A 22,869-nucleotide genomic window follows, 5' to 3' on the forward strand; every position below is an offset into this window, starting at 1 on the left:
TTTGGATCAACATGTAATAAATGCACATAATTACATGTACATATTTACTGTTGTGATATTTCAACATGTGTATCCAGTGCATGCTAATCAAATCAGAGTAATTAGCATTCCATTTCATTATCATTCCTTTATCTTTGGAGCCTTCCAGCTCTGCTCCTCTGGTTCTTCACAAAATACAAAATGTGTTAATGTGAAATATAGTCACCCCTTTTGGCTGGGGAGGATGAGAAATTTTCCCTTCTACCTTTGATTTTGCAACTTACCATGTCAACCTCCTCTTAATTCTGCTGCTACAACATGTACTAAGCATGGAAGATTTATCTTTAATTAAGTCGTTGTCAAAATATTAAATAAAGCAGAGTCAAAGAGTTACCTGAACCTGCTAAGCAAGACTATGAATCAACTTCACAACCAATTTCCACACAGTCACAATGTACACATGGGAGAATTTGCTTAACATCTCGAAATACACTGTCTTTTTAGTATTTTAAAGGAAACTTGGTTTGCTATGATGATCGTCTTAGAAAACTCCTGATGTTTCTAGTGAATTCCTTTTATTGGCTGTCAGAAGCCAAATGTCTACAAAGAGGTCTTGATTTTTACTGGGAATTTACGTTAAATCCACATTACTTCCAGTTGGAATTCAGTCTTCCTAACTTTTTTCCCCTTCCCCCACAATTCCACGTAATGGCTAGCACTGATTGCAGAAAAATATCTGTAAATATTCTCAGTACTTTGAAATGAAATTCATCAGAGCCTGGGAACTTGACCTCACATAAAGGACTGAAGTATGCCTTTAATTTTAATAAAAATTAGTTGACACAACCCTGTTGCTGCTGTAACTCTTGATGTGTCCGCTGTCAGACTGCCTCTTCCTTTATCCTTTCTCTGGATAATTGCCTCCTTTATTTCTCTGGGTGATCACAAAATACAAAAGGTCAGGATTTCTAAAGTTTTAAAGGTTTGACTTTTTTTCCCTTTCATATGCAACATCAAGTATAATATAAACACCATAAAGGAGAGCTCCCATTTAAGTAGAACTACAACATACTTTCCTTAAAAGCTGGATTTTGTCACAGAGCACGTAGGATAGATGGATCTCTGCTTTATTATAAAGACCTGTGATAATCTCTCTGATTTCCACATTGTGGAAACATCACATCTGGTGAGTTTGCTCCTGAAAATGTTGACACGCATTGCCTCCTTAGACATCAGTGCCTCTGCCTTTGACATACTGGGAGCATCTTCAGTTCCTGATCTGGCACTTGAGCCACTGCGACTCCAGGAAGGGACAAAAACAGAAACACAAGCTTTACATTCATTTAGACTAATCTCAATCAGCATAGTCTTAAGGATTTGTGATAATTGAGACTAAGATGTAGGATTTTAAATCCACACTCTCTGAGACAGGATTTCATCTTTTTAATTTACTCTAGATATTATAAATAATTTCTTTTAACATTCATTCTAGATATTTTATCATACAGGAGCTGCTTTTAAAAGTTTTCAAATGTATAAATCCTAAATAAATCCACTTGTCTTACACTTTCTAATTCCTCTACTTCTAAACCTTAATCTATCTTCTTTACTCAAAACCTCATAACTGGGGTCAGAGCTGGCATAGCAGGTAAAGTCGCTGCCTGCAGTGCCAGCATCCCATATGGGTGTGGTTCGAGTCCCAGTTGTTCCTCTTCCGATCCAGCTCTCTGCTATGGCCTGGGAAAGGAGTAGAAGTTGGCCGAAGTGCTTGGGCCACTGCACCTGCCTGGGAGACCTAGAAGAAACTCCTGTCTCCTGGCTTTGGATCAGCTCAGCTCTCGCCATTGAGGTCATTTGGGAAGTGAACCAGTGGAATGGAAGACCTTTTTCTCTCTCTGGCTCTATCTCTCTCTATAACTCTGTCTTTCAGATAAATAAAATAAATCTTAAAAAAAACCTTATAACTTGGGTAAGTCCAAACCACTACATTATTTCTCAAAATGCATTCTAAGCTTGCCAATGCATCGGTTTCTGTGTTAGTCTACTTTTGTTTCTAGTTATAGAATGCCTACCATAGGTTATTTCTGAAGGAAGTTTAGTTTGGCTTGTGGTTTTGCAGGCCCACCATCTAAAATGGAGTAGATCTGCTGGTTTGGCCATCTGGTGACACTGGAGGGTGGTAATGGCAGAGTGAATGGAGAAATGATCACATGGTGATGTCAGGAGGCTGGACCCAGCTCAGCCTTATATAACCAGCCCTCTCATGAGAATTACACCCTGAAAGCATATTCCCAACGACCTAAGCACTTTCCTCTAGTCTACTTCCTGGACTCCATGGATCAAGTCTCTATCTTTAATCCATTAACATTAATCCATTAATCACTAACATATTACTTTAAGCATCCAGCATTTAACACATGGGTCTCTGGGTGGCCAGAGTGAGGGGGGGTGGGGGGGATCTCAAATATCCAGACCATAGCATTCCAGCCCTTCACTAACATTGCTCTGACCTCCTGAAACAGTTCCTTGAGTAGAAAATGTCAGTGATATATGAACATGTGGACTTAATTTTTGATCATCCTATTTTTATAGGAACCACTTTTATTCCCTTTCTACTTACACTGCTTCTTTTTGTTATGAAACTGCAACTATATAATATGCCCAATGAAATTTGAGTACTTGTTCATCCACAACAATGGTTGCACAGTGAAGACCAAGTCTTGTTTTATTAACTGTAATTTCCCAAATGCACAGAATGAATCCTAGCACACAGTGAGCACTAAGTAAATAAACTGTTCAATGAACAAATGATTAGATAGAATACATCCAGGAAGATATAAATTGGGATAAATTGGGCCAACTGGACCTTTTGTGCTGGGTGGAGGATTGTCAGCATGGGATTTCTATTTTAAATATCCTGGTTCAGACGATCCCAGAAGAGACAAAGTGTAGTAATGGATTTCCAAATTCCTAAGCAACTCAGTTCCTCAATGAGCCTAGATTTCTATACTCTTGGTTTAATCAGTATGGATGCTGCCAACAAGGCATACACTGAGATAATATGAAATAACATGCCTTCCCTGACATCTTCAGAACAGTGAACGCTTTAGGTGTGCTCAGGCCTGTTAACACTGGTTTATAGGATGAGCTGGTCTTTCCTTGATATACTGTTCTTCATTACTCAGCTCTAAGTCTTCTACTTAAAGAAGCATTCAGAATTCTGCTTCCATATAGGATACAGAAAGGGTTAAGGAAAAATGGCTCCCATCCTAACAATAAAAAATCTAAATGAACTTCCAAAATATCAGTTTCTACAAAGTTTTGTCATTGATCTTATTTTCTCACATTTGTTCTTGGTGAATTCAGAAACAAAGTCAGATGATGTAAATTCCCAAGAGATTCTGATGGATAAGATTCACAAATGCATTTACCATAAACAGTGCACAAAAAAAGCAGTGTCTGTAAATGCAGGTAAGGAGAAAGCAAGTGAAATTTTAACAATCCTTAAAGGTTGAATGTGGGATAGCATGATACTTTAGGATCCTTGAGATCCTTTGACAAAGGGGAGATCTAACCTATGCACCACCTTTTTTTCCATAGACTTCTACTTGGTGCTAACAAAAAAGAATGGGCCCAGGAGTAGAAGACCTGAAGAAGCATCTTACTTTTGGTGCTTAGGTGTGCAGAGCCTGGCAATGTTTGGGAGAGCAGAGGCAGTAACTGAAGAAGCTTAGCCATGATCCAGGCATGGTCACTTTCTAACTCTTCCTTAGCACACAGGAAGACATGTGTACTACTTGGGGAAAGGGAGGAACACCTCTCATTTCCTGGGCTTTGACAAAGGTAGGATGTGGCTAGAGAGAAAAGAAAAACCATGCTCTGCTGCCTCATCAAGCCAAATTTATACAACACTGGAGGAGCAAACATTGCTGCCATTAAAGACCCTAAAAGATGGAAGGTAGAGATCAACTGCCACCAGGAAATGTGAGAGCAGGAAACCAACTGCACTAAATCCTGCACTAAGTAAGAGGAGAGGCTATCTACGACTGAGACAGAGGGGCTGGAACACTGAGACTGTCCTGTCCATGAGGTTCAGGCACACCTACCTACCTAAGGCTGGTAATGAGCAAGAGAATCAAGAACTCCAGTCTCTGCTCAGAGTTGTGTCTTGAATAACAAGCAACAGCAATGCAACTGCAGGGGGACAGAGAGACCGGCTTTGCCATGGGACTCTGACATCCAAGAACACTGAAAAACATCCTCTAGTAATCCAGGTGCCACTCAAAGCACAAGACATCAGGAATTTACCACTCAGGGAATTTGAAGCCAAAGATACTCTAAAGGTAACAATGGCAATAAGAAACTCTAGCTAAAAGTTAGAACAGATTGACTTAATATCCTACGTTAAAGACAAAAGAATTAAAGAGGCATATACAGTTTTCACTATTTTATTACACAAAATATCTGTCACTCAGTCAAATATCATAAGATAGATTATTTTGAATAACTTTAAAACAGGCTTGAAAAACTAAAGCAAAAGTATCAATAATGTATTCTGAGATTTACAAGTAAATTTTATCATAAGCATTATGTAAAGGAAGAGACAGAGAAAATGTGAATTTCCTGTTGTAATAACTTCATGCTACGTGTAAGCTGAAACACTATTATTTGCAACTGATCATAATTGATCATAATAAGCTAAAGAAAAAAGGTAGATTTTAATCCTTAAATCCAACCATTAAAAAAGAAAAAACACTCTCTAGTGACCAGCAGATAGAAGATAATCTGTCTCTTCCTCTCTCACTGTAACTCTGATGTTTAAATAAATACATATTTTTAAAAAATGTAAATGATCTCAGTATGTCAGTTTAAGGGGCAAAATTTCCCAGACTTAAGAAGTATGCAAGAACGACTTACAGACTATCTATAAGAAACCTACTTTAAAAACAGAGAACACAGATCAAGGAAAACACATGCTATTTGTCTTTTTGGGATTGGCTTATTTCACTAAGTATAATGGTTTCCAGTTGCATCCATTTTATTGCAAAAACAGGATTTCATTTTTTTATAGCTGAATAGTACTCCTTAGCATATATATATATATATATATATATACACCATAATTTCTTTATCCAGTCATCAGTTGATGTACATTTGGGTTGATTCCATATCTTAGCTATTGTGAGTTGAGCTGCAATGAACACAGGGGTACAGATAGCTCATTCAGATGCTGATTTCTTTTCATTTGGATAAATTCCCAGGAATGGGATGCCTGGATCATACGGTAGGTCTGTATTCAGATTTCTAAGGTATCTCCATACTGTCTCCACAGTGGCTGCACCAGTTCACATTTTCACCAACAGTGGATTAAGGTACCTTTTTCTGGAGTGAAATGGACATGTTGAGACTTGATCATTGTTTATAACCCTTGTCTCTTCTGTTAAGGAACCTTGTTTTCTTCTTCATATTATTTGTTGAACTGTAAACTGATGACTATTAAGTAAACTGAAAATATATCTTTGTAAAAATTGAGAGTGGGAATAGGAGAGGAAGGAGAAGGAAGGGTTAGAACATAGTGGGAGAAAGGGTAGGGTAGGAAATATTACTATGTTCCTAAATCTGTATATATGAAATACATGAAACTTGCATAAATTAAATATTTTTTTTTTTAAAAAGAGGACTGAGAAAGAGGAAGTTCAGACTATTGAGAAGTTGTAAGAAATATTTTAAGGGGCCAGCGCCAAGGCTCATTTGGTTAATCCTCTGCCTGCAGTGCCAGCATCCCATATGGGAGCCGGGTTCTAGTCCCAGTTGCTCCTCTTCCAGTCCAGCTCTCTGCTGTGGCCCAGGGAGGGCAGTGGAGGATGGCCCAAGTGCTTGGATCCCTGCCCACATGGGAGACCAGGAAGAGGCACCTGGCTCCTGGCTTCGGATTGGCACAGTGCTGGCTATGATGGCCATTTGGGGAGTGAACCAATGGAAGGAAAACCTTTCTCTCTGTGTATCTGTCTATTTTAAAAGGCCAATAGGAGATCATCATGCTAAGGTCAAGTCTGAGAGGAGGTGTGTAGACTACTGGAATGCACCCAAGCTAATACACTGGTTGTGCTTCATCACTGATTGCAGCAGCCTGCAGGAAACATGGCCTCAGCCTGAAAACCACAGAGCAGAAAGTAGGTGGATACACCGGAGGCCATCGGTGAATGATGGTCCCTGTAGAGATGTGTGCTGCTCACTTCTATGGTTGCTACAACAGTAATTCCAAAATTCTCATTTCATCTATGACTCTGTAATTAAGCAATAAACAAGTCATCTCTAAGCAGTAGAACTTGAATTTTATGGTACATGTTTTCATTTGCTTCTAAAGATGCTTATCTACTATTTATTCTATAATTTAATTTTTAAAAATCTGTACTATCTCATTGATTCTTCTTCAATAAGATTTTCTGCTTAAATCAATAGAAGAAAATAATTTGGTTTGTATTTTCTTCATTCCTTGAACTATTGACCTGTTTTGGGTGATAAAGTATTTTGTCTGCAAAAAAAAAAAAAAAAAAAAAAAAAAAATAGAGAACACTAGAAAGTAAAATAATTTAAACAGGAAAACATACAAGCCTAATCAAAACAAATTTGGAATTGCTTTATTATCAGATGTAGTCTTTAGAACAAAAATGATCATGTCACATAATGAGAAAGAGATCAAGTCATCAAGAAAGAAAACGATTTTTTTCTTTAATATTTATTTATTTAAAAGGCAGAGTTACAGAGAGAAAGGGAGAGACAGACAGAGAGAGAGACAGACAGAGAGAGAGAGAGAGAGAGATCTTCCATTAACTGGTTCACTTCCTAACTGGCCCCAACAGCCAGCAGCCAGGGCTGGGCCAGGTCAAAGCCAGAAGTTTCATCCAGGTCTCCCACATGGGTGCCGGGGCCCAAGATCCTCGGCCATTTTCTGCTGTCCTTCCAGGCTCATCAACAGGGAACTAGATCAGAAATGGAGAGCAAGGACTCAAACTGGTGCCCATATGAGATGCTGGTGTCACAGGCAGCAGCCCAATCCACTATGCCACAACATCAGCTCCCAAAAGGAAAACACTTTCAAATGTGTATAGTCTTTAAAGCAGCACATAAAAACAGAAAAAAGCAAAAACTTCTTGAGATAAAGAGAAACAGAGCTACAGTTTTGCTTGGATATTTCAATGTAACTCATTCATAACTGATGTAACAAGTATACAGAAAATTAGAATACGGAAAATTGAACAACACCATCAACCTACATGATAGAACTGACATTTAAAAAACTCTCCAGCCAATAACAGCAGAATACGCATTTTTTAAGTGGATGTGATAATAACCACTGGGATAGGTTATTTTTCAGGCCATAAAATATGTCAATAAATGTTTAAGAATTGGAATCATATTGCATATGTCCTCTGAGAATATCTAAATTAAATAAGATTAAGAAAGAACATATGAAAATTTTCAAATACACCCTGATAAACAGCAAATTGGTAAAAAAACTTATTAGGAGAACAAAAGTATTTTGTAATGGGTGAACATATCACAATTTGTTCAGCATAGCTAAATACTACCAGGGAAATGTATAGAATTAAATGCATATATTAGCTGAGAATATAAGTCTTACACAAATTCTTTGATCACACAGCTTAAGAAATCAGAGAAAGAAAAAATTAGGAAGCCAAACACCAAGTAAGCAAAAGCAAGGAAATAATAAAGATAAGAACAGAAATCAATGAACAGAAAACAATGGAGAAAAATCGATGTAACAGAAAGTGGCTTTTGAGAAAAATAAAATGATGAACCTGTACCTCAAATGATCAAGAAATAAAGAAAACTCCAATTAACAATATCATAAACCACAGAGAAAACAGCATAATAGATCTTTCAAACAGTAGATAACAGAATATTATTCAAATACATGCCAATAAATTTAGGAAAATAAATGAATTTAACAAATTCCTAGAAGTACATGTTACCAAAGCTCACAAAGAAGAAACAGATTAACTGAAAAATTCTGTTTATTATGGAAATGGAATTCACAGCTAGCAACCTTCCTCCAAGGAAACTCCAGGTTCAGATAGCGTCACCAGCATTTTCTACAAACATATAAGGAAGAAACAATGCAAATTCTACACAAACTCTTTGAGAATCCATAAGAGATTGGATATGTCACAATATCTTTCTTTTAGTGGTAAGAAAGATAACAATGTTTAATGAAGAAGATATATCTGATGGACAGGGTAGATATCTGAGGAAAGAACTGAGTGCCTAGTGTGCAGTCTGATCAGAATTTTATATGGATCCTACATACCACCCCCACCACCAGGATATTGCTGGATGGAGAGCTTCCTGTACCTAGAATTCTTGAAATTCCTCCCAGAACTTCATGAGTACAATATCACTGGACCCATGAACCCTCTTTGTTGAAGGACGGGGAAGATACCTCTAAAATGTCACTGGGAGAGGTCTCGGCCCCACCCAACAAGGTTAGGGAACAAAAAAAGACCAAATGCTGATCAGCTTCCAAGCCTTCCTTCTATTTTTTTTTTTTTATTTGACCACACAAAAACTTCCCATGTTTTTCTTTGTCCCCTCTCACACACATTGATTAATGTCTACCTTGCTACCCAAAATTCCCCCCTTGAGAAGTAACCCACAATCTCACAGGGGTGGAATGGGAGAATGTCTGTGTTCTTCATTTTCTTTGAGCTGGTATAGGGACGTAGAGCTGGTTATGGACAGTCTTCCTTGGCTGTTTGACCTGTGTTGTTTGGAGATGGCCTGGGAAACAGTTTTCCTATGTCATCCAGAGGGTTGATCTGAGCTAGGCAGAAGAGAAGAGTAAGGACAGCAAGCAATAGCAACACACTTTTGCAGACAATACTACTTGTATATGTTAATGAGAATCATTTCTTACTCAAAATAAAGGGACAGAACACCATTCTCATAAACATAGATATAAATATCCTTAATAAAATATCTTCACATTGGGTCTAATAATATATCAAAAGAATAACACAACATGGTCAAAGATGTTTATCCCAGAAATATAAGAGGATTCAATATTCTAATATCAACCAAGGTGACACCTAATACATTAAAAAGAAACAAAATTGGGGCCGACACTGTGGCACAGTGGGTTAATGCCTTGGCCTGAAGCGCCAGCATCCCATATGGGCACCAGTTCTTGTCCCGGCAGCTCCTCTTCCAATCCAGCTTTCTGCTATGGCCTGGCATAGCAGTGGAGGATGGCCCAAGTCCTTGGGCCCCTGCACCAGAGTGGGAGACCCAGAGAAAGCTCCTGGCTCCTGGCTTCAGATTGCCGCAGCTCTGGCCATTGCAGCCAACTGGGGAGTGAACCAGCGGATGGAAGACCTTTCTCTCTCTGCCTCTCTCTGTTAACTCTGTCTTTTAAGTAAATAAAATAAATCTTTTTTTAAAAAAGAAACAAATTATCAAAGATCCAGAGAAAGCATTTGAAAAATTCACTATAACTCATGATTAAAACTACAAGAAAACTTATAAAGAATAGAACTTGCTCAGCCTGATGAAAAAGAGCAGTAAAAGCCAATAGACTATGTTGTACTAAACAGTGATAGATTAAATATTTTCATTTTAAAAATTCAATGTTGCTCTAGAGATCCTAGCTAGGTGACAGGAAAAATGAAAAAATGGCATATACATGGGAAATGAAGAAATTTCTATAAAACACTAAGGCACATACAAAAAGTTATTATATCTAATATGAAGTTCATGAAAAATGCACATTATGAAAAAAACATGAATGGATTTAAAAAATTTTACAGAAAAATAAATTTATCGTTTAATAGCATTTTTGCAAGGTTCTTGAAATTCCCTTTTAAATATCAGCATTACAGAATTCAATGTCACTAGGCTAAAACAAAAAAAAACAAATTGCATTAATTGTTTGTTTATTTATTTATTTGAAATGCAGAGTTAGAGAAAGGGAGAGGCAGAGAGCCACAGTGTTGTCCCCAGCCAATTGTATTTCTATGTGTAAGTGATGATGTTTTTTTGTTTCCTTACTATAAATTCTTTCTGTTCATCAAAATTTTTGCCATTTAGAGTATTCCCTACTATTTAGATTATTTAGACTATTTTTTCTTTAAGCCAAGTTCTTTTTTTTTAAGATTTATTTATTTATTTGAAATTCAGAGTTACACAGAGAGAGGAGAAGAAGAGATGGCAGAGAGAGCAGAGAGAGAGAGAGAGCAGAGAGAGAAAGAGAGAGAGAGAGGTCTTCCATCCACTGGTTCACTGCCCAATTGGCTGTAACACCCAGAGATGCACCCATCTGAAGCCAGGAGCCAGGAGCTTCCTCCAGGTCTCCCACTAGGGCACAGGGCCCAGACCACAACAGAGAGCTGGATTGGAAGTGGAACAGCCGCGTCTCGAACTGGCGCCTATATTGGATGCGGGCACTTCAGTCCAGGGCGTTAACCTGCTGCACCAGCCCCACCAATTTCTTAATTTGAGCAACTTGTTTTCAAGCTTTCTGTTGGGGTTGGTGCTGTAACACAGTAGGTAAGCCACTGCCTGAGAAACTGGCATTCCATATGAGTGCCAGTTTGAGTCCCAGCTATTTTACTTCCAGCTCCCAGCTAATGTGCTTGGGAAAGCAGCAGAAGATGGTCCAAGTGCTTGGGCCCCTGCACTCATGTGAGAGGCCCAGAAGAAGCTCCACACTTCAGCCTGGCGCAGTCCTGGTTGTTGCAGCCATTTGTAGAGCAAACCAGGGAATGGAAGATCTGTGTCTGTCTCTTCCTCTCTCTTGAACTCTGCCTTGCAAAAAAAAAAAAAATTTTTAATGAACTTGTGATTTTATCTTCCACATTCTTTTTTTTTTTTTAAGATTTATTTTATTTATTTGAAAGATAGAGTTACAGAGTGAGGTAGAGACAGAGAGAGAGGTCTTCCATCTGCTAATTCACTCCCCAGATGGCCGCAATGGTTAGAGCTGAGCTGATCAGAAGCCAGGAGCCAGGAGCTTCTTCTGGGTCTCCCACATGGGTGCAGGGGCCCAAGGACTTGGACCATCTTCTACTGTTTTCTCAGATCATAGCAAAGAGCTGGATTGGAAGAGGAGCTGCTGGGACAAGAACCGGTGCCCATATGGGATGCTGGCACTTCAGGCCAGGCCCTTAAATGGCTGCGCCACAGTGCGGGCCCCAACAAAAAAAAATTTTTAAGAAAACTGTTCTCTTGTTTAAACACATTTGAGCATGTAAATTTTGTTTGGTTTGGTTTATGTGGATGTTATGAATTTTTATGTTAAGTGATTTCCTTTCTTAAGTTTTCAATTAATCTGTAATTTTAGTTTTGAATATTAGTATCCAAAAAGCTTTTCTGTGTTGAGGGGAGGACATTTATTGTTGTTTATTTCTTTTGTCTTGTAGATTGCTATCCTAAAAGTCTATTAAATTACTTTTTAAGATTTATGCATAGGGGCCGGCGCTGTGGTGCAGTGGGTTAATGCATCCCATATGGGTGTTGGTTCTAGTCCTGGCTGCTCCTCTTCAGATCCAGCTCTCTGTTATGGCCTGGGATAGCAGTGGAAGATGGCCCAAGTCCTTGGGCTCCTGCGCCTGCATGGGAGACCCGGAGGAGGCTCCTAACTCCTGGCTTCAGATCAGCACAGTTCTGGCCGTTGTGGCCAGTTGGGGAGTGGACCATCGGATGGAAGACCTCTCTCTCTCTCTCTCTGCCTCTCCTCTCTCTGTAACTCTGACTTTCAAATAAATAAATAAATCTTTTAAGAAAAAGATTTATGAGGCCGGCTCCGTGGCTCACTAGGCTAATCCTCCGCCTGCGGCACAGGCACCCCGGGTTCTAGTCCCGGCTGGGGCACTGGTCCTGTCCTGGTTGCTCCTCTTCCAGTCCAGCTCTCTGCTGTGGCCTGGGAGTACAGTGGAGGATGGCCCAGGTCCTTGGGTCCTGCACCCATATGGGAGACCAGGAGGAAGCACCTGGCTCCTGGCTTCGGATAGGCGCAGCGCACAGGCTGCAACACGCAGGCCATAGCGGCCACTTGGGGGGTGAACCAACAGAAAAAGGAAGACCTTTCTCTCTGTCTGTCTCTCTCACTGTCCAACTCTGCCTGTCAAAAAATAAATAAATTAAAAAAGATTTATGAATAACTGGATTGAACTAAAACTACTGATATTTGACTATTTTTGATCTGTAAGAATCGTTCTTTCATATGATTCAGTCCAATATATGATCAGTTTGGGTGACACTTTTATGAACATAGTGGAAACACGTATTCATATATATATATTTATTTATACAAAATTGAACTTGTTTATTGAATCTCCAAAACTCTGTTTTGTTTTTATTTTTTCTACTGATGTGTAAGCTTTGAAAACCTACATTAAAATCTAACATCACAACTTTGTAAATTTTTATTTCTTTCTATATTTCTGGAAGAACTCACTTTATGTATTAAACCATGATGCAGGCAAGCATTTGGCACAGCAGTGCAGACATCTGTTGGCACACCTGCATCCTGTATTCAAGTGCCTGGGTTTGGGTCCTGACTCTGCTTCCAATTCTGACTTCCTCCTAATGCACTTGAGAGGCAACAGTGATGGCTCAATACTTGGATCCCTGCCCCCACTGTGAGAGACCTGGCTGGAGTTCCAGCTTCTATTGTTGTAGGCATTTGTGGAGTGAGCCAATAGTTGAAGATCTGTCTCTCTACCTATGTCACTGTGTCTCTGCCTTTCAAATAAAAAAAATATTTTTTAAAACATGATGTCATTCAATACATGAAATATTAGCATTTATTTTACAGTTTTTTGAAGCTCATGATAATTAGGAGGATTAAATAAACCATCTGTGGATGTTAGCCATGCTCTTTTCTCAGTCCCCTGCTGCTTGCTAAATGGACTCAGGGGCAAAGTGGCCAGTAAGGTAGTGATAAAATCTATTCACAAATTAAATATCATGGAAGCCCACTCCCATCCCAGGTGTGAAATAGCTACCACCATTGCTAAGATCCTAACCTACTGACACCAGAAGCCAGTGTCAAATCGAATTCACCATTCCCTGAAGGTATGAACAAACCATGGTCCTCCTACTATAACTAGTACTTTACACTGGACTATCTTCACCACAGAAGAGGCAGTAATTTATCCTCAGAGCAACAGGCACATGTTTTAGATATGGATGGATCTTTCCTGATGACCCCATTCTTCTGGTAGCAACACCAGTCGTGGACTTCCAAAACACATCATGCAGTATTTTCATATTCCACATAACACTGTTTTCACTTAAACTCATTCACTACAGAAGTGTAACACTTCAGCTAATGCTCCTGAGTTTGATGCATTCCACTCAAAGCAACTGCTGGCCCACCAGAATAATGAAATGACCCACCGAAGGCACAGTCCTGCTGCCATCTGGAAATACACCTTGCAGGACGGGTGTGCTTTGCCATCAAACGGGGTGTATCCTCAGAGCCAACAACGAGGAGAAGGGAGGTGGAGCAAGGGCAGGAGGGAGGTAAGGTACAAAGTCCCATTACACTCATAGATTTGTATTTATGAAATATATTATATTTGTTCACCTTGTAGAAATAATTTTTTAAAGAAGTGTGATTCCTCCACAGCCAGAATGAACACATCTAGAAAGCAAGAGTGGATGTATTGTTATTCTTAATAATCTACCTGCATGATTCTGCCTCCAGGTCTTGAATTCTTGATCACTGTTGGTTTATGGAAACATTTTTCTAAAGAGGAAACACTCAGCAGATATAGGATAATGTCACAGCAAATGGGACGCAAACAGGAACACAAGACAGCATAGTAAAAACTCATCGATGAAGTATTTTGAGCAACGGGGAAATATCATATGAGTAAAATTTCAGCCTGCTAAATTTATTTTAGCAAATAATTTAGATTACTGGTTGGCCAAGAATGACCTACAGAACAAATGTGGCCCCTCTACCTGTTTTTTTTAAACAGGGCTACCCTAGGGACATTGGTAGCTATGCCAAGAAGTTCCGCCCTGTTACTGTCCCCCTTCATTCTCAGTGTTTGCCTACTCAGCCAGCAGCCACTTGCCACTGATGGAGGCTACCCATGTGGATACAATGCACTGGCATCTTAATATAGCCAGAGGTCAAGTTGAGGAGTTTTGCCACTCCCCAGTAGAGAGGAGAATGTTTTTATATAAATTACTAATTTAAATATAAAATTTAAAACATTGCAACTTATATAGGTAAATAAGATATTCAACAAAGACAGTTAAAAAGTGAAGTTAAGGGGCCGGCGATGTGGCTCACTTGGTTAATCCTCCATTTGTGGTGCAGGCATCCCATATGGGCGCCGGGTTCTAGTCCTGGTTGCTCCTCTTCCAGTCCAGCTCTCTGTTGTGGCCCGGGAGTGCAATGGAGGATGGCCCAAGTGCTTGGGCCCTGCACCCGCATGGGAGACCAGGAGGAAGCTCCTGGCTTCGGATTAGTGTAGCGCCGGCAGTAGCAGCCATTTGGGGAGTGAACCAACGGAAGGAAGATCTTTCTCTCTGTATCTCTCTCTCTCTCACTGTCTATAACTCTGTCAAATAAAAAAAAATGAAGTTAAATGTTTTCTAATTTTTTATTTAATTTGAGGCTAAAATTTGTACTTGATCCTGCACTAAATTAAAACACTTGTGAATATTGTTTTGGTGTATAAAGCACAAATATGGCTTATCAGTTAAGACTCCACTCCATATCAGAGTGCTGGGGTTTAAGTCACAGCTCAGCTTCCAATTCCACACGGGAAACCTTAGATTGAGTTCTGGGCTCCTAGCTTCAGACCATTGTAGCCCTGGCTGTTGTTGGCATTTAAGGAATAAACCCGCAGATGGGTGATCTCCTCTTCACCCCCATTTTCAAATAAATACAATTAATAAAACTTTTTTATTATTTTAAAAATACAGCAAATATACACTTGGTATAAATGCATACAGAATATCTATGTGGTATTAAAATTTGATGTGACTAGGAAACAATGTCTAAAATGCTTGTTAGAGGAGAAATATAATAAAGCTGGTTGTAAAACACAACATTAAGGGAAGTGCTCAGAGCAAGTGCAACAGAATCAGCAGAAGGAGTTTGCCCTTTGAATTTTCAGATGCTCCCTCTTATAATAGGGCCTGGGATAGTTTTTCTGCATTTTGCAAAAGTGAAACTCAATAAACAAGACCCTGGTATTTTTAAACTATGGCGATGAGGGTACCTAAATTAGAGAAGAAACAATTTAGTAGTAAAACTTAAGTTCTAAACTTTGAATTTTTATCTCAAGCTGCCAGAGTTAGATATATTAGTGCCATGAAAAGTCTGCTTTCAGTTCTATAATATTGTTAGGTTACTCACTTCCTATGTGGTTGAGGGATCTTTGAACCTCACTCATGTAATGGGCATCTTCACATGATGCAGGCTGTATTGTTTCCATCTGAACTTAACCCAACACAAAATCAATCTTTGGAATAATTTGGCATTATTGATTTCATTACTAATGCTAATGCAGACTTTTCCCAGAAGTATATTAGTTCAGACTTGGTTTTTATTAGTTCACGTAGTCAAGATGTCAAACAGTGAAAACAAAACAGAATTTTGGTTGCCTTTGTCACAAGAGAGAGTGGAGCAGAGTTCATGAACATTTGTGTGTTCAGCAGAGACCAAGAGGCTCCTCAGTAGCTTTAGAGCCAAGTGACACAGACTCATGCATACTTGGGATTTAAGAGGCTATTTTCTCTACAAGTCATATTTTTCTTTCACCTGTTTCCAAATTCCTGTTTCATCTTGGATGGTTGAAATTTAAGACATCTGACTCCTAAGTGATTAGGTACATCACGGGCAAATAAGTAAGGACTAAATCGAATCATCTGGTCTAGAAAAGTGTGTAGCATTTCAGAGTAGGGAACCATCAGCGAAAACTTCTTGTGGGAGGTGAAACTTTAGCTCTGGCTGGAGTAAGAGGCATGATTTGGCTGAGGGGGAGGAGACTCAGTGTACTGGGAGAAAGTTGCAGCGTGAAGCAAGCAAATCTTAACTGGTGGGCACTGAATAGCCTGAGCTGAGTGCAGGCGAGGGTGTATTCCAGAACATAATGATATGAGAAAAAGAAATGTCAGGAGGAGGAGGAAATGCAAAATAATAATAATAAAAAAAAGAACCAGAAGTTTGGGCCCGATGACAGGATTCGCAGGTACAGCTGACATGTTCCTTTATGATGCAAGGAATGATAAGTCATTGAAAACCCGGTTGACTAGAAATTTGGAGCAGATCTGAGGATGAGAGAACTGTTTGGAGGGAAACATTCTTCCGGCCGCATACGTTCTGGGAATGTATTGCAGGAAGCCAGGGTGAATGTGAGGAGGCTGATTCAGAGAGGGCTACAGTGCTGCAGAGAGGAAAGAATGGCAACGTGGACTACGATTTCAGTGAGGAAAAGTGAGAACTGAACGGATGAAAGCAATTGCTGCATGACGTAATGCTGAAAGGAGTGTTCATGTGTAATGGGCTTGATCTTCCAGAGGATATTTCTGTTTCAAAAATCACTTTTAAATGTAATTTTAGATTTCTAATTGGTCAATGGTTTTTATGAATCAGAGTATCTAGCCTACCAACCCATAACTTGCCCACACCACCAGCCAAGTTATCCCGGCTAGCGGATCTTTTCCCTGAGGCCCCATGTGCCAAACGTAGGACCAATTTTTATTAAGTACTGAGTAGAAGCAAACTCATATTAACTGTTTGTAAGGCACAAAGCACACTGACTCTATGACCATCATAACACAACACAGTATCAGAAAAGAACATTATCTCCCTTCGTTCTCATGTGTGCACCATTTTGGATCTATGAATATTTCTGTACCTATTTCCAGGTGCCCAGTCCCAGGAGTTTCTTATAGAAACCCATACTAGAGTGGTTGGGTTATAGGGTACGTTTGCCTACAACCACAAAACATATGCTAAATTGTATTTCAAAGTGGTTATACCAAGTTACACTTGCACCTGTACCATGTAAGTATATAAGTGTCAAATAAGGCATCATATTTTCTTCAGTAGTTAATGCTTTCAGGGAATTTTCTTTTTTACTTTTTTGATTTATAGATTCTCCCCATTTTATGTTTACTTCCTATTATGTTAACTTCTGCTCTTGTCCCTATTATTTCCTTTCTTCCACGTATATTTCCTTCAAATTTACTATATTATTCTTTCCTAACTTTTATATTAGATAAGTCAATTCACTTCCACATTTTTCTCATTCTAATAAATACAATATAAATGTCTCTCTAAATCCCCTTTGTTTGAATAACACAAATTTGACTGTTTGATTGTATTTTTTTAAAGATTTATTTAATTATTTGAAAGTCAGAGTTAGACACAGAGAGAGAAGGAGAGGCAGAGAGAGAGAGGTCCTCCATCCGCTGGTTCACTCCCCAATTGGCCACAAAGGCTGGAGCTATGTCTATCCAAAGCCAGAAGCCAGGAGCTTCTTCCGGATCTCCCACATGGATGCAGGGGCCCAAGGACTTGCGCTATCTTCTACTGCTTTCCCAGGCCATAGCAGAGAGCTGGGTCAGAAGTGGAACAGCCAGATCTCGAACCAGCAGCCATATGGGATGCCAGCACTGCAAGCAGCGGCTTTACTTGCTACGCCACAGCGCAGACCCTTATCAAAGTATTTTCTAAGATTTCTTCTTTGGGGGCCAGTGCTATGGCTTGGAAGGTAAAGCCACTGCCTGCAGTGCTGGCATCCCATATGTGTGCCAGTTCGAATCCTGGTTACTCCATTTCCAATCCAGCTCTCTGCTATGGCCTGGGAGAGCAGTAGAAGATGGCGCAAGTCCTTGGGCCCCTGCATCCACGTGGGAGCTGTAAGAAGCTCCTGGCTCCGGGCTTTGGATCAGCCTAGCTCCAGCCATTGTGGCCATCTGGGGAGTGAACCAGCAGATGTAAGACCTAGACCTCTCTCTCTCTCTCTCTGCCTCTGCCTCTGCCTCTCTGTAACTTTGCCTTTCAAATAAATAAACCTTTAAAAAAAGAATTCTTTTTTGAATTATTAATATTTTAAAGTACATTTTGACAATATTTTATTTGATTATTTAGACAGCATATATTTTCCCAGTTATTCATTTATTTACTTAACATAAAGAGAACACATTTTATGTAGTTTATAGGTACAATTCTAAGACTATAATAATTGCCTTCTTTTCTCCATTTGCTCCTCCCTCCATTCCTTCCTCTGTCCTATCTCTCTATTTTTTTTATTTTTGAGATAACATCAATTTACACTATAGTTAAAGGCTTAATGCTCCACCAAATAAAGAATTCAACAAGTAAAAAGTTAAAAGATCATAGTTCAGCAGGAATAGAAACAAGAGCTATAAACAAGAAACAGTGAGAAATGTCAATTTCACTCACATATAGTACATTTTTAAAATAACCATAGCTAATTAAAACTGTTGTATATCATTCTTAACCATTTGTTTGACAAAGATAAAAAACAAAGTTTGGCAAAACTATGTTTACATCTATACTGATCTACAGAGGTGTTTTTTAAAGCATGTTTCATAATATCATTTATATGAAGCCTTTAAAGTTGTATTTCTTATAAATTATCTTATTTTAATTGTTATATGGTCAGAGAACATAGTCTGAGAGATATCAGTTCTCTGAAATTTGTTGTGACTTGCTTTGGAACCTAGTAAATGAAAATTTTCCTGAATATTCTATGTATGCTTAAATGGGATGCATATTATGTATTTCATAGAATACAGTATCATCTTGTGGTCTTTCTCTTTCTCTTCCAACCATCCCACCGTATCTATTTGCAGAAGCAAAGAATGGTTATCATATCTTCAATACATACTTACTTTTTATTGACTTAACAATTTCTTTGAAAGTTATGTCAAAATTTCCACTGTGATTTGTGGATTTGACTGCTCCTTCTTATTCTGTAAATTTTCCTTTTGAAGCTTTGGTATTAACTGCCTAGAAATGTAGTTACATCTTCTTGAAGAACAGAATATTTCTTATAAGTAAACCTCTTTAGCAGCAATAATTTTTCTTTTTACTTTATAGCCTCTATTTTTCTGATCTTAACATAGACAGTTTTCATTTAGTCAACATTTTTCAATTTTTATTTTATTTTGTATCATTTGTTCATGTTATGAACATTTTACATATGTTCATATGTCAATATTTTAGATACATAGTTTGATTTTGGTTCTTAAGTCCTCTCTTAATCTTTTAATACAACATTTCTATGTTGTCACTTTGTGCTTTTTATGTGGCACATGACATATTTTGTCTTTCATTAATCTACTAATTTTTTCTCATTCCATTTCTTTGTTTCAGTGTCATACAGTTCATTTTACTCCTCTCAATGATAACATAAGAACTTGTGAAGATTTGTACATCTCAAAGGCTAATGATTTTAGTAACTGTACTCCTTCCTAAGCAATACATTTTAGCTAACACACACTTAAATATTTTTCAATACATGATACCAGTATGTGTATATATATATAATTTTTAAAATCACACACACAAGACATTATTATAGTCATTTATACAGTTAATGTCTGTTTAGATTTAGTCATGTGTTGTGCTCTTTGCCTATGATTTCCTCTTGCATCTCAGATCTCTCTGAAAGCTATTTCTCACTCACTAACATCCTTTAGAATTTCGCTGTTGTGAATAATGCTGCAACGAATGTGACAGTGCAGATGTCTCTTTGAGCTCCTGATTTCATTTCCTTTAGATATGTATCTGGAAGTGGGATTGCTGGATCATATGGTAGTTCTATTTTTTTTTTCATTTTTGGAGGAAGTGAAATCTATCAGTTATAAAAGGACTACATGATTTCAATTATGTGAGGTATTTAAAAGAGTCAGACTCACAGAAACAGGGTTGTGGAGGGAGGGCAAGATGTGGAACTGCTGTTGAGGAGGTATAAAGTTTCAATTATGCAAGTCTAGAGAGCTTGTGTGTATCTTTGTGTCTGTAATTAATAATACTCTATTCTTCACTAGGAAGTTCGGTAAAGCAGATTTCATGTTAAGTAAAAAAAAAAAAAGAATTGATTTTAATGAGTATCTCTTGGTAGCAAATTTCTGTTTTATTGTGTTTGAACATGTCACAGATATCCCTTTGTTCCAAAAAATATTCCCACTGAGTAAATCAATCTGGCTGTCAGTCTTGATGGTCTCTTACCACATTATATCATTGCCTTCTAACTGACTATTGTTATTGAGAAGTCAAATGACATCCTAAGACTTACCCTTTTTTTGTTTGAAAGATAATTTAATTTTTTCTTTTGGTTTTAAGCTATTTTGTCATTGGCATTTTTTCATTTTCACAATAATGTTACTTGGTATGATTTTTTTATTCATACAACTGTTCAGTTTTGTGAATATGTAGTTTGGCATTTTTTTGTCAATTTTCACAAGGTTTACATGTTATTCCTACCTCGTGTTACCTTCCTAATTTCTGTTTTTTATTAGATAAATGTTAAACATCCATGACTTCTTTATATCTTTAATTCTTCCGTATTTTCCATTATTTTTCTTCTTTAAACTACATTTTCTTTTGACAGAGTTAGACAGTGAGAGAGAGATACAGAGAGAAAGGTCTTCCTTCTGTTGGTTCACCCTCCAAATGGCCACTATGGCCCAACACTGCACCGATCCGAAGCCAGGAGCCAGGTGCTTCCTCCTGGTCTCCCATATGGGTGCAGGGCCCAAACACTTGGGCCATCCTCCACTGCCTTCCCGGGCCACAGCAGAGAGCTAGACTGGAAGAGGAGCAACCGGGACTAGAACATGGTGCCCATATGGGATGCTGGTGCCGCAGGTGAAGGATTAACCAAGTGAGCCATGGCGCCGGCCCTAAACTACATTTATATAATACTTCTTATTTTAGTTACAGTTCATTAAATCTCCCTTTAACTCAGTGAAACATCTCTATTGTATTTTTTTAATCTCAATGTTCGTATTTTCAAAACTAGATTTCCAACATGTTTATTCACATATGTGCAGACATTTTGTCTGTTTTCCCTCACAACTATTTCCACTTTAAATACATGTTATACATACTTTAAATGTTCTAATCTTATATTTTCTTTCTTTCTTTTTTTTTTTTTTTTTTGACAGGCAGAGTTGATAGTGAGAGAGAGACAGAGAGAAAGGTCTTCCTTTTTGCCGTTGGTTCACTCTCCAATGGCTGCCATGGCTGGCGCGCTGTGGCTGGTGCACTGTGCTGATCCGAAGGCAGGAGCCAGGTGCTTCTCCTGGTCTCCCATGCGGGTGTAGGGCCCAAGCACTTGGGCCATCCTCCACTGCACTCCCTGGCCACAGCAGAGAGCTGGCCTGGAAGAGGGGCAACCGGGAAAGAATCCGGCACCCCGACCGGGACTAGAACCCGGTGTGCCAGCCCCACTAGGTGGAGGATTAGCCTATTGAGCCGCAGCACCGGCCTAATCTTATATTTTCAAAATAAAGATTTTACAGGTTTTAAGGTATTAAACATTATTCTGTTTACTCTTACTGTGTTTCCTTTTTTGAATTTTTATTGTGAGTTTATTCTTTTCAAATGCTTATCTAAGACAATATTTAAAACCTTATTTTAAGTGAGTTGCTCTAGAAAGACTTAGCATTAATTTCTGCAACTGCCTACAAATACTCCCAACCAAGGATGGTTTTCAGTTGAATTCTTGCTTTATTCTCAGTCTGTACAAGAACTGTGGATTTCCCCAGGCTTAAGTGAAGAACAGTTCATGGTTGAAAATCAACAGAGAGTTTTTTGCTCCATTGGTTATCAAGATTTGAGACAGATAATTTTTCTTGTAGTTTGTAACAAGTGTTATTTCTACCTTCCCCCAAAAAGGGACCCTTTTGTGTCCCAGGTTTTATTGAGAGTATTCCCAGTGATACTTGCCCCATTGTTCAATGCCTGGATTCTGTCTGCAGATCCTATGCCCCAATGATCTCAAAGTTACAATCTTAATTTTAACCCCTCTTGTTTCCCTCTTGTTGAGATGATCCTCAATAAATGAAACCCCTTTACTTTATCCCCTTCAATGTGCTTTAAATTTTACTCTGTTTTTCTCAATTCCTTATCCTTTCAATAGGGATTAGTAAGTAATTGTTTCTTTGCAACTATGTACTCAACCTATAGTATCCCAATACAGTTTTACTTGAAATGAGTGAGCTTAATAAATATAGGTTCTATTGTATATTTGAAAAGTCTTGATACTGAAGGTTTAGCAATAATATCTTACACATTTCAATAATATTTTCAGTATTACATATTTAGGACTGCAAGTTTATCAAGCCATTTAAATTTTTGAAAAAATCTGACATCATTTCTACCTATTTTGTTTAAAACTATGTATTATTCTATTACAAATAAATATGTACATATTTTCAAGGGATGTAACATGAAAATGTTAAAATAAAAAATATTTTTATCCAAAATGACTGGAGTTAGCAAGTAAAAGCAACATACCACATTTTGAACCAATATAAAAATAAGTCATCACAAACAAAGTTGACTCAAAGGATAACAACTTGTAGCATTAGAATCCTTATAGGATTATGCTAACATAAAGTGACAAGTCTTTGGATCAGACTGTCTAATATTCCAGCCACTTTTTATAAATTTTATTTTATTTTATTTTTTTACCTAAATCTGTCTAAGCCTCCCACCAAAGCAATGGGATTGAAAACAAGTTTTTTTCAAAGGGGCATATCCAGTCACCAGAGTCACTGATGTTTTGGAAAAGACAAATGAATCAGCTTCCCTAAAATGCTGTCAAGTACAACAGGAGAAGTGAAAAAAAAAATCACGATGTT

The sequence above is a fragment of the Oryctolagus cuniculus genome, chromosome 5, assembly GCF_964237555.1.
Source record: "Oryctolagus cuniculus chromosome 5, mOryCun1.1, whole genome shotgun sequence".
Taxonomy (NCBI): Eukaryota; Metazoa; Chordata; class Mammalia; order Lagomorpha; family Leporidae; genus Oryctolagus; species Oryctolagus cuniculus.